This window comes from Gobio gobio, assembly GCF_949357685.1.
Source record: "Gobio gobio genome assembly, chromosome: 16".
Classification (NCBI taxonomy): domain Eukaryota; kingdom Metazoa; phylum Chordata; class Actinopteri; order Cypriniformes; family Gobionidae; genus Gobio; species Gobio gobio.
The window spans coordinates 16529505-16542621 of record NC_137109.1 but is presented as its reverse complement, the minus strand read 5'-3'; positions in this window follow the sequence as shown (position 1 = coordinate 16542621).

Sequence of the window (13117 nt, the reverse complement as noted above, 5' to 3'; positions counted from 1 at the left end):
GAGGCGAATCAAGGGGTCTGCTTCTATGTAGACGTTATGCAGTGGATCTTGAAGGACCAGGATGTGGTGTGTGAGGCACTGATCGTTCCATTTCAAGTTCAAAGTGCAGGTGCCCTTGACAGTTACCATGGTTGTTAGGCAGGAGTCCAACGGGCAGTGGGTGCACTTGCTTGCAGATGGAAGGTTGGATGTGTCTTTCATGAGGGCTTTGAACAGTGCTAGACTGATGGCTGAGTTGTCTGCCCATAGTGAGAGTATGATGTCTGTAGTTGTTACATCATTCAGCTGGAGGTCAGTCATGACCTTGGGGCAGTGAAAGTCAGAGTCTATGGTGAGTTGAAAAGTGCAGAGTAGTGAGCTTGAACTTTGCTCTGGTGCTGAGACAGTGTTCTCGCGGCGGGTTGCAAGATTTCTCGTGACCTCTGTGACCTGACAGTCTGGCTCAGGTGATCTGGGTGGCTGGAGAGGCAGAGGTTCTCATACTTGAGCCCAAATCTTTAGCTGTTTGAAGTCTAGTAGGGGCTCAAAACGATCTAGCAGATCTTTGCCGACGAGAAAGGGGTACGTGTCCATTGGTTAGATGTACACTGGGTGTACCAGACTCATTAGGCCCATCGTTAGCTGGATGGGAGCTATCTGTTCAAGTTGGATCTCATTTTGGCTGTATGACTGCACATTCAACTCACATTTTGGGATTTCAGAGTTCGATTGTTCAGGAAGTGCAGCTGTCAGCTAAGGGAGTTGAGCGACGCTGTCACTTGGTGATGAAGTCTCTGGATCTTTGGACTGTGGTTTGTGCGGTGCTTGGTTCCGTCGGAGAGCAGTCAGGAAGGACGTTGGGTGCCGGTCTTGGTCACAGTCGTAAGCTGTCTGGCCTGTCCTTCTTGTCTCCCTTGCGAGAAGTTCTTTCAGAATCCTCAGGATCTCTGCTGACTCAGATGAAGCTGCACCGTCTGGCTCTGGTGAGTGCTCAGACTTGGGTTCGTTTGGGGCGAGCCGTTCCGCCGCTGGCTGTTTGGGCTAGGGGTGCTGTCATTTCTGGGCTGTCGGCTGGCATCTCACGCGGCTCCACCTTTGGGTGGTTAGACAGACGTGGCTTGTCTCAGAGTCTTTCAGAGTGCTCGGACAGGTGCTTAAGACGGGCACCGTGCCAGTTGCGCTGCTCTCTGCTGGCTTGGAACGGTCTTGCCGGTTACAAAGTCTGTCACTGCGTTGTTGCAGGGCGCCCCCTGGAGCCAGCTCTGAACGGTGATCAGAGACAGGGTAAACCATTAGATTTCTCACAGTCTTTTCAGAAACAGTCTTTTTGGTCGGCAGTCCCGTAGCTGTTGGTAGTCCAGCTTTACGGTCTCATGTTGTAAGTGAAAGTTCATACCCTGCAGGGTTTGGGGTGAAAGTTGGGATGTTTCTGGCCAGCTTGTAGAGTTCTTGGGAAGCCATGATGTGCCTGAGCATGATTCTCTGGATTGGCTCCCACCCCCTTTGCTGCTGGTGGGGGCTCGTGGCTGCTGGCTGGTGACAACTTGGGCAGTGGGCTTTCACCCCCCTTTTGAGCTTGGAACTCTTGGCTGGGGGTTTCTTGTCCCACTTGTCAGGGGAAACTGTGTGGTGCGTGTTTCCCCTTGCTGTTCACTGTGCGATGTACATGTGAACTTCAGTTCTCTGTGAACAGTTTCAAGTTCTTTGTCTTGAATAGTCTTCTTGTTTTTTTGTTTTTTTTTAACCACATCTTGGACCTTGGCATGGGCGTTTGCAAGTGGGTTTCACAAGCTTTGGCCTTGCTGTTTCTTTCTTTCAGTTCAATCTTTGCTCTTGTTAGGAGAGCTTCACCTCGTTGGAGTTTTTCTTTTGGTTCCTCTTCGGATTCTTTCTCCAACTGCTCTCTGTGCTTGTCTCTACACGAAGTTCTGCCGGGGCATTTTGGAGTCTCTCAACTTCCTCCCGAAGTTGTAGGTCCGTTCCGTCCTTCCGTCTGCGTTGGTCCTGGGTCTCGAGGAGTAGCTGATCTAGTCGACTCTGCGCGTGGTCCTGGTGCCTACGGGCCTCCTCAGCATGGAGCTTCAACGCTGCCGTTCTTGGCTCAGGGGCTGCAGGTCACCGTGGCTTTAGGCAGGAACGCAGTCGTCCTGGTGCTCGATCAGGTCTCGACGTGATCCCAGTGGCGGTGGGGCTGGATGAACGGGACACACCGCTTACTGTGGGCAAGAGAGAGACAACACAAAAGAGGCCAATGCAAGTCCGTATAGGGTGTGGTGCTTATAGCCATATGTGACTATTTAATTGTGTGTGCAATTTTGGACTAACTGGTGCAGACAGTTAGTGGAATCTAGGCCGTGCACCTGTTGTCTTGGCCGTGAGCGGCCAGGTGGGGCCGATTTGTGTGGGTGAGTGCCGGATTTAAATAACAATTTTGACAGTGCGGTAGCCTAGTGGGTCATTTACTGACACTGGCGGCTGATCGTCAATCTATTATTCAGCTTTCCTTGATGGCTCTCATGGGTTCTGTCTTTAGGTGAACTGGAAGAAACTAAACAACAGAACAGTAGAGTAGAAAAGAAAAGGGCGAAATTTCCAAGAATACTAAGACGGCACGAAATAAAACAAAATGAGAACATGAGAAGAGATAGATATGGAAAGGCTCTAAGCTTAATACCAATGCTAGGGTTTATGACAGGGCCAACGAGTGAGGGGGCGCTGTTGAGCTATAAAGCCTAGGGGAAAGGTATGGCTTAAAAAGGGAGAAAGGTGTGGCCAAACACTTAAATGACCGGGAATATGTATATTCTAGGGCTTGCCATAAGTGAATGGGCTTACTTTACTTACTATGCCTGGGGTGAATCGGGGTCGCTTCAGGTGAGAACCGATGGTGAGGTCAATCTCGCCGGCGGTCCCTGGACACTCGACCGCGGTGTTCCCAGATCCTCGTCCCTTGGTACCACGGTGCGCCCACTCAAACAGCGTGTGACTTTTAGCATAACTGGGCAGCACTCAGGTAAGTTTGGTCAACGGCCAGACTGAAGGGTTGAAGTTGGGTTTCCTCTGAAATCCCTTTGGAGTCCAAACGGAGGATCAGAGTAATTAACCAAAATGCCCTTGAGCGGTTCAGTTGGACTCGTTGACTTCTCCCTGGAGTGCCCGAAATGCTTAGTCTGCTGCGTGCCGCCGCCAATGGTACGGAGACAGAGGTGTCTGCGATTCACCCACGACCGGTGTCAGTTACGCAGGCCAGGTGACTCCACTCACCGGAACCCAGCCAGAAGACAACCGGAAATTCACCACAAGCACTAGGGGAGGTACTACCTGTGAATATATAAATGGCTAACAAGGAAAACGTGACATCAGCTTAAGCTTAAACTTGTTTTAACCAAATTCAAATAATTCTGTAAAGTGAGTGAGGTAAAAGACTATTCAATAAATAGTACTAAAACATAAAATTATGATAATGTTGGTAATTATCAGAACAATCATTGAAAAAGGGAGAAGTGGAATTAATTAAATTAATCTATTCGGAAATGGAGCCAAAGGAGAAGAGAGAGAGGAGAGCCAACTTATGAGAGTGCCCAGCAGGGGGCGTGCTACTGATAAGTGGCTGTCGCAGGCTGAAAAGAGAAGGCTTAATTTAAATTCAGGTTCAAACTTGCTTAAACCAAAATTTAAATAAGTGCAGGGTATCAGACTGGTATGAAATGGAAGAAACCAATTGATAAACAAATAACAATAAAAAGGGAAGAAAAGAACAGACAAGCAAAAATAACTCAAATTGAAACAATGAGAAAGAAAGGGAAACTGACTTAGCAGGAGATGTCCCAAAAGGGGTCCATTCCCCTTAGGTAGCATCACTGGCTGAAAGGAGAACTTAATTTAAATTCAAATTCAAACTTTGTTTAAACCAAATTTAAATAAGTGTGAGAAGTCATTGAACCCGAAAGATTGAATGACTACCAAACAATAGCAATAACAGGAAATAAATGAAAATAATTATAATAGTAAACAAATAAAATAACGAGAGTTCGCTTGAGAGAGTTTAATAAGGCAAACATCTGCAGACGTCCACAAGATGGCGTAGTGGAGTCAGGCGTGGGTAATTTGAGAGGTGCAGCACACCTAGCGGGCTGCCCCCTTGTGTTACTCGGAGGTATTACACTACCCAACATTAGGTGATATGAAGCTTGAGCGTCCGACAATGGGGAGGGTCCAGCTTCCTAACGCAGCAATTTAACTGCAATCACAAGTGTGAATAGAATTTGTTTTCAAATTTCCTTTGTGCCAATTTTGAAGCAGAGTGTGTGGACGGATTTATTTACCGCATATACACACAAATGTAGAACAGAGCATTTTCTCTGCAACAAATTTTAACGTGATCAAGGTTAAAATAAAATACTCCCATTCACACATCAAGCAGATACTGGCCAGCAGTTATTTTTCTGGTTGATTTGTGCAAGGTGTGCGTTCTGGTTAGCTATGCCAAAACTCCACCTAAGGGGGTGAGATCGCTAGCGATTTATAAGGCCTTTTACAAAACGAATAAGAGGAATACGCTCAAATCGTCATCACGCTGGGAGAAGATTTCTTCGTTCTAACAGGTGGCATCACGCACAGGTGGCATCACGCACAGGTGGCATCACGTTGAAAGAAGATTTCTTCGTTCTAACAGGTGGCATCACGCACAGGTGGCATCACGCACAGGTGGCATCACGCTGAAAGAAGATTTCTTCGTTCTAACAGGTGGAATTGATAATATTAAAATGTTCTGCAAAAGAAGTTTTTTTCCCTTTACAGAGACAGTTTTAATATTATGAACTGCAGTTTCTTTTTAACAATTAACAGTGACCAAAATGTTTGACCAAAATAGACGCTGTTAACATAGGACTAACTGAAATGAGCTTTGGGCTTTTCAGTTACAGATACGTGAGTTCGCGATTGCGACTTGTCTCACTGAAGCGCGCATATAAGACAACAATTAACACAAATGATATACGCATAAAATTGACAAAGTTGCTCACAAAACAGAGTTTAGAATGTGCCCGTATTCTCCACCAAAAATATGTAGGGTTTTAGGGTTACATATTATATTTAAATCAAAAATTAGCTCAATAGGGAATTGTGGGTATTAATATTTAGGGATTTATGATTAATCATAACGGGTTATAATCTAATCACCAATCTCCAAGATGGGAATACCTCACCTCGGTATTTATGCAATATAATATATATATATATGGTTAACAATAATTTATTGTAATTAACTACAGATATATCTATATTAAATAATCACAGAATAACCTCAAGGGAGTTGATTCAAAATTCCTCTCCGTTCCGTTTAAAGGACGAGCGGAGATTCCTTATCCACTCACCAGGTCTATTCTTCCTACCCAATTTTCGGGAAGTTTGTCCCTCTGGCCACAAAGGACAAACTTTCCGAGTTATGGTATTAATTAAAGCATTCAACGATGCTTATAAGAGCTCGTAGCTTAGATCTGACATTAAAGGGACTCGTGTTCCGTGAGCAAACAATGACAATCAAAACGTGAATATCATGGTTTTAATAAAGATTAATACTACGATTACATATGACTACCTAAAGAATACATGTATTTACAGAATAGTGGAAAGTAAAGAGGAGGATGAGGGGAAGGGAAAGGAAAGGAAGGAGGGTAAGATCGTGTCCGATCCGACACCTTCCCAGACAAAACCATTGGAGCCAGCAAGAAATATCACCTTAAACAGGGGTACAATCTTTAAAACGCATCTAAATTTCGGTAGAATTGATACTTGCATGGTTTCTTGGTGTTGTGTAAAGCAAGATGCGTGCGTTGGCGTTTCTCAGAGAGTTTGCGCGATGAAGCGTTCTCTCCGTTTGGTTCTTCCAGAGCTTCGTTGGTCCGCGGGATTTTTAAAGGTGTCGTCTTGGAAGGGAAATACATCTCGTCCAGCTAAGTGCGTCCGCTGACTGAGCCGCGGAGCGCGTCGATCTTCAAAGGAAACATCAGCTTGGCTGGACCGCGCCGGCTCGCAGGTCGAAAACCCGCGAGCCGCGCTGATGAGATGGGAGGAAAAGGAAATTTGTCTCGTCCGGGGTTCTTGCAAGGTGACTGAGCCCCGATATGCTTGTGTTACTGTCTTTTGAGATCCATTAAACTACGCCCACTTTCCCGGCGGCAACCAATCGTTGGTGTGAATTTCAGGCGGGAGAGAGTTTCTTTGTTCTGACTTTATTACTCAATGGAATGTTCTTGCCGGGAGTCAGAATTAGTAAAGTTTCGCTCAAAAAGGGCTAAACCTACTAAAAGGTACATCTCATAATCATCTACTTTGCACCACTGACTGGGACAAAGAAAGAGAAACCTTTAGACATCAAACATGCCTGTGTTTAAATGCATGAAAGACAGTGTATCTCTTTTACAGAGCCATTTTGAGCATTTAGGATTAACATCACACACACATACAAATATATACTTTGTGGTCAACATACATATAACACAAGGGTCATCACATATTTCTGGGATGGTTAAATTAAAGGCTAATATGAAGAGGAATACTTGTGTGTGTGTGTGTGTGTGTGTGTCTGTGTGTGTGTGTGTGTGTCTGTCTGTGTGTGTGATAGGAATCTATTTGAAGTTCCTCACAAGGTGATAACGGCACGGCCTGCGTTGTCTCCGCTGGTCGTAAGGGTGATAGTGCGGCCATTTGGCCAGCCTCAACTGGCACCACTACACTCATTTATATGCTAATACTAATTCATAGGCAGAGCTGTGCAAAAGATCTGCATCTCTGGTGTTTCTCGAACGACCCACCACTTTGATCTCATGTCAAGAGCGACTCCAGACGCTACAACCACAATAACGAGTGTACAGTAGATGTACGCGCTGGAGAATATGCTTGTTCGATGCGCGCAGACCAATTGGCGTATGACAGCAAAGTCCCGCGAGAGCGTTTCAAGAGCAAACGAGAAACGACTCCTTATGCTTTTGAATCGCTCTCACTCTCAACCAGACTGTGTACTCTCAACGCACTGTGAGAGTTGCACTCTGAATGAATAAACTTACCGCTGTCCGCATTCGCCCCATGTACCCTCATTCTCCATTACTCCACAAAAACGAGCCAACAAGCTTAAAGTTAACCCTATAGCTCTTTACTTGTGTGGTTTACTAAACTTACTGGGAAAGGGTAATGAATAATATAGTAACTCATAAGCATTTCATTTAAAAATAAAGACTCAATATTTTTATGTACAACTTTTATAGTATAAAATATATATAGTATAGTATATATGTTATACTATATAATAGGCTAATATGTATACTATATTGCATGGGCATCAGAAGCAAAAAAAATATGGGTGGTTCCTTTCACAGAAATATTTTACTGGAGTAGATGCAATTTACATTAAGTACAAATATTGTATAGCTTGTTTATTAAACGTCTGGTTGAGGAAGACAAAACTACAGAAAACTCAAAACCTTTTGCAGCAACAACAGTGTAGGGGTAAGACGCATGGCATCAAGATATGATGCAAATTGACCAGAGGTTCAAATCTGCCTTTTGCCGAACTCGCTCTAATCCTTTTTCCCATCACATATCAGATCAGAAAGGCATTTATTTTCAATGAAAATGAAGAAAATATTAGAAAAGTGAAAATAAAGCTTCTAACACATTTAATCAGTGTTTATCAGGGTATGTAAACAGTGCTCAATTAGAGACGATAAAAGTGAGTGGGTCCAATATCATTGGTCTTAAAAAGTGTGTGGGTCGATGCCATCTCCTGGTGAAAGGCGGGAATTCATTCAATGCACGGCACGACACTCACAGTGCATTATGGATATTCTCTAGCCGTTGAGCATCCATCGGTTGTAAACTCGTTATTGCGGTGCATTGTGGGATTGAATGAGTGCACTTAATAACGTCCACTATGGTTTCGGACACCACTAAATGGCTGTTCCCTCAAATATCATCAATCATCCATCCATCTTCCAAACCGCACTGGTTCAGCACAATATCATGCATACAGGTATAAATTCCTTTTTTATCGATTATTATATTGTTTGATTAAGGTTTATACATGCTAGTTTCCGCGGCAGAGTTCAAGATAAATCTTTTCATTATTACTGGAGCTGCCGGTTTGCTACGTTTCAAATAAACAGCAAGCACAAACTGCAAAAACGGGAGCCTTTCCGGTGCACTTAGTGTCCGAAATCACTCACTCGTTTTCATTCACTCCCTCAAGTGGACTATATCAGTGGACTAATGTAGGGAATAGTGAATGAGGGTATAGGGGGCGATTTCGAACACAGCCATGGTGAATAGAGCTGTGACAGTACTTCCCCCTCCCAGAAGGTGCGACCTCACACAAAAGAGAATCTAGCCAGAGAGTAAATAAGGACACTTCCAGGATGGCACCGACAACCCAGGGGCCCAGGGAGGTGCCGGCAGCTCAGGGGACCAGGGCTCTGGAGCCTTCACTGGACTCTGGTCAGGGGCTGGAGCCTTCACTGACCTCTGGTCAGGGGCTGGAGCATTCACTGGACTCTGGTCAGGGGCTAGAGCCATCACGGGACTCTGGTCATTGGCTGGAGCAATCACAGGACTCTAGACAGGGACTAGAGTCATCTCTGGATTCTGGACAGGGACGGGAGTCATCTCTGGACCCTGGACATGGACTGGAGCCATCTCTGAACTCTGGACAGGGACTGGAGCTGACATTGGACTGGGCTCAGGCTGATGAACTTCTCTCACACTTGCTGAAGAATCAGGCGAGGAGACCATCTTGGCTGAAGACTCAGGCGTGGCGGCCATCTTGCCTGAAGACTCAAGCATAGTGCACTCAACCACTGCACATAATCAATATAATGAACCAGGGAACATGTGGTAGCTGCTGCTGGAACTTCCCAGTAAAGATGTTCATCTAGACCACACAAAAACATGGTCTTAAGGGTGTCATCGTTCCAGGCTACTCGATGAGAAAGCTTGAGGAACTCCTCTGCATAGTCCTCGTTCGGGCGGTCATCTTGAAAAAGGGAGATCAGCCGATTAGCTGGGTTAATAGGGGTGAGGAGAATGCCATTCTCAGTATATTGGGTCTGGTATTCTGTCAAGCAACAGAAGGAGGCACGACAGGTAGAGCTGTGACTCACCCCAGTGTTGCATTTTTTCTTAGCTATTTAGTTTGTTTTATCTTTTAATGCATTTTATCATTACCAAAGGCCAATTTTTTAAACAAAGGAAGCTTTTTATCTTCTTTTTGAATACACTCTAAAACAGTAAGCCAACTATGTTTTCACAACCTAGAAATTCTTAATGTGCAAATTACTGTGGTTGATCATTTTACCCACTTGTTAGTCAACGTTAACATTTTAATTGTTGTGTTAAGCTTGTAGAATAGGACTAGAATGTTGTGAAAATACTGCAGGGTTGTTGATTTCACCATCTAATCATGTTTCTAACCATATGAAGCAGTGTGTTTTGCAGAAAAAGATAAGGAACGCTTACATGCATTAATTCATGCATGTCAAAAACATAAACATTTCTCAATGTGTTTTAATACTAATATCTGGTTGAAGTTATGCAAGCTACTAACCCCCCGTAACCACAGCTAAAGTGGAAAGATATGAGTCACGATACGTTTAAAGTATCAGATGATGAAGCACAGTGGAATGCTAATTGGGGAACTTTCCGAATTTAACACACATTTAATTAGATGACTGTGATGACAACTTTAAGTTCTGGATAGCTCTGGGCTGGTGGATTAGAGATGGTTTTGAAGGTTAGGGGTGCTCAAGGTTGAGTAGATTGTGTTCACCAAAAAAAAAAAAAAGAAAGACAGAGAATGAAAGATGAATTGCGACAGAGAAAGAGGCAGACAGAAAGGGTAAAAATAAATAACCCTGAATTTATGCATATTTAATGGTCGTTATCAAAGCGCAGCTCTGAATTAAAGTTTTAAAGGACAAATGCTCAATGCTCACTGGATGTTGAATTGGAATTTGTATTGGGATGACATGAAGAGGAATTGACTGATTTACAATTCAAAGAAATTAGACACAACACAACAACAAAATGTGCGAGAAGGTGTTCTGTCTACGGTTTCCATCATGAATGTCTGTTTCATGTTTGTTTGCTCCATTTTGAAGACCTTGGGTTTAAATTAGAGCAGTCTGTTTTTGACTTTTTTATATATATTTTTTGCGGTAGCACTTTGCAATTAGATCGTATTTGTATTATTTAACAATGAGCAATACATTTTTTACAACATCCATTATTTTTTGTTAATGTTAACTGTATTAGAAAATGAAATGTTGAAATGTATTGGTAAATGTTGAAATAAATGCTCAGTACTCAGTACTCATGGTCAACCAAGGTTGCGCAACGCGAATCGCATCTGATAAATTTGGTCCCCGTCTTCTTTGTCTACATCCTACTCCAGGTCTACCTCTTCCTCCCCCCTTCTTTTGCTCATAAGCTTTGCCGTTTTTGCACCAGACATACCACTGATCCATGGGTCCATAGAGTTCCAGTCATATCCCTCCATGAAGCATTCTTCCAGAACTCCACAGGTCTATCCAAATTAATTTTAGCATATTCAAGTTGGCCTTTTATGTTCTTCTTGGTCAAGAGGGGCATTCGGCAAGATGTCCCAATATGAAGGCCATGCTTTTCTAGTGTTCTTCTTATACTCTCCATTGAAACGTTTTTTTCCTCCCTTCATCAGGTCATCATGAAAGTCTTTGGTGGGAAATTAAGGGTCTTTTCTTAGTAGCTCTGAACAAACATTTTATTCCCCTTCATAATATTGTGCTTTTTTTTTCATCACCTTCAATGATTTTCTGTTACAACAAATTTTTAACTTATTAACAATAAGGCTGCCAGCAGTGTCTCAATGAACTTTTAGTGTGATTCATCTTTGGATCTGATTGAATCTGATAAACAATGATAAACCATAGCAATGGTAGGAACAAAACAATCTGATACTCTGTATCAAATGATCTGTGCAATAAGTTCTGGAATGTAAATGCAAAATAAGACCTGTCACTTTTTCTGTGTAATGTGTTATTTTTTACTTTGTTGTTCACTTTTCATTTCATCACTCAGTGACTTTTTACATTTAAATTTAAAGATTTTTGTGCACTTTGTGTCATGGGCCGTTTCTCAAAACCAATTAAGCGAAGTTCAGACTTGCGTCCTTGTTAGTTCAGACTTGCCAAGTTTGACTCAGGAGAACGAACTCCAGAGGAAGTCTGGTAATTCTGCAAACGGAACAGCAGCGTTCATCACTCAGCTCACTCTGGCTACTCCGGTTATCTCTTTATGTATATTTGAGGCTACAATAAAACAAAATATGTTATAGCAATACATTTTTCTAAATTTTTCAACTAAATATCCAAATAAATCTAATTATTAAACTAAATTAACCATATAAACTAAATTACTGAATTAATTACTGATCTAAAGCCCACACTGTCACTGTATGATAATTGAAATCAACTGATGACATCACCGTTTTCTCCAGAATGGATATATGGCTGAATAAAATTGTTGCATTATTTTCCTGTTTAACACTGTAAAGTTGCTTTGAAACAATCTGCATTGTTAAAAGCGCTATATAAATAAGGTTGACTTGACTTAACTTGACAAAACACCACTCTGCCTCTTTTTGTTTTCATTTAAAAAAAATCTTAAATAGCAAGTCAAGTCCAAGTGACTTATACTTGGAATTTGTGCTCTGTATTTAACCCATCCAAGTGAACACACACAGTAGTGAACACACACACACACCGTGAACACACACCCAGAGCAGTGGGCAGCCATATTGCTGCGGCGCCCAGGGAGCAGTTAGGGGTTCGGTGCCTTGCTCAAGGGTCTCACCTCAGTCGCGGTATTGAGGGTGGAGGAGAGCACTGGTTAGTCACTCCCCCCACTGACAATTCCTGCCGGACCTGAGACTCAAACCCACAACCTTCGGGTTACAAGTTCGACTCTCTAACCATTAGGCCACGATAGCCACACAAATGTAATTCAGGCAACGCATACATTGATTATCTTCACTGCACATATTTATAACAAAACGATATATAAAACACAACCCTGCCTCTTTTCGTTTACATTTAAAAAAATATTAAACATATTAATATGAATACAAGAACCCTATCAATAATGCTGCTGTTCCGTTTGCAGAATTACCAGACTTCCTCTGGAATTCGTTCTCCAGGGTCGAACTTGGCAAGTCCGAACTAACGAGGACGCAAGTCTGAAGTTCGCGAGAAATGGCCACGGAGGCCCTGTCCCAAATTGCACACTTCATGTGCACTTTCGGGCTTGTGGACTTAACAGACACGCACACGCAGCGGCCATTGTAAGTCCACGAGACCGCAGGGTGTCCCATTTGTCATTTTATGTCTCAGAAGGGTGCTCGCGTGCGCCCCCTTTGAGGTCGATATGCGCCCTCGATGCGCACTTCTACAGAGCCCGTACTGGTGCGGGTTACGCAGCGGACTTCTTCCCGGCAGTCAAAGCGGCATTACGTTGTGAAAGTGAAAGTGCGGACTCAGAGGAAGACTGTGAGGGTTTAGGGTGCCATTTGGGACAGGGCCGGAGTAACTCATGCCCTCCACTCAATCACTTGCACCTGCTCGGAGTTCTGATTTCCCGCACCTGATCCTCATCACCATCACAGTATATCAAGCCTGCACTCACACCACTTCACTGTCTGATCTTGTCAACGACACACAGACCCACCAAGCTCTTACCTGTGATCCTGTCGTCGTCTGATCCCTCGTCTGTCTATGAACTGCCATCCTGGTTATCTGTTGTACTCACCTTGTCTATCTGTCAGCTAAGTTGAAAATCATCCATTCTCTGCTGATTCATCACCTGTTGTGTTTACGTGTCTCATCTCTGTCAATAAACTTTCACCTATATTCACATCCACTGTCTGTTCCCTTCTGTTCTGTGACACTTAATTTTATGATCTGCTCTGACAATGATTATTTTTGCTTCATGAATAAATAGGATAAGTTAATATTACAAATTTATTTGCATTTATTTTGGATTTAGTACTGGGCTCACAGTTCACATGGCTGGGGTACGTTTTACTGTACGTGGATTTTTGTAGTGTTCGTCTGCC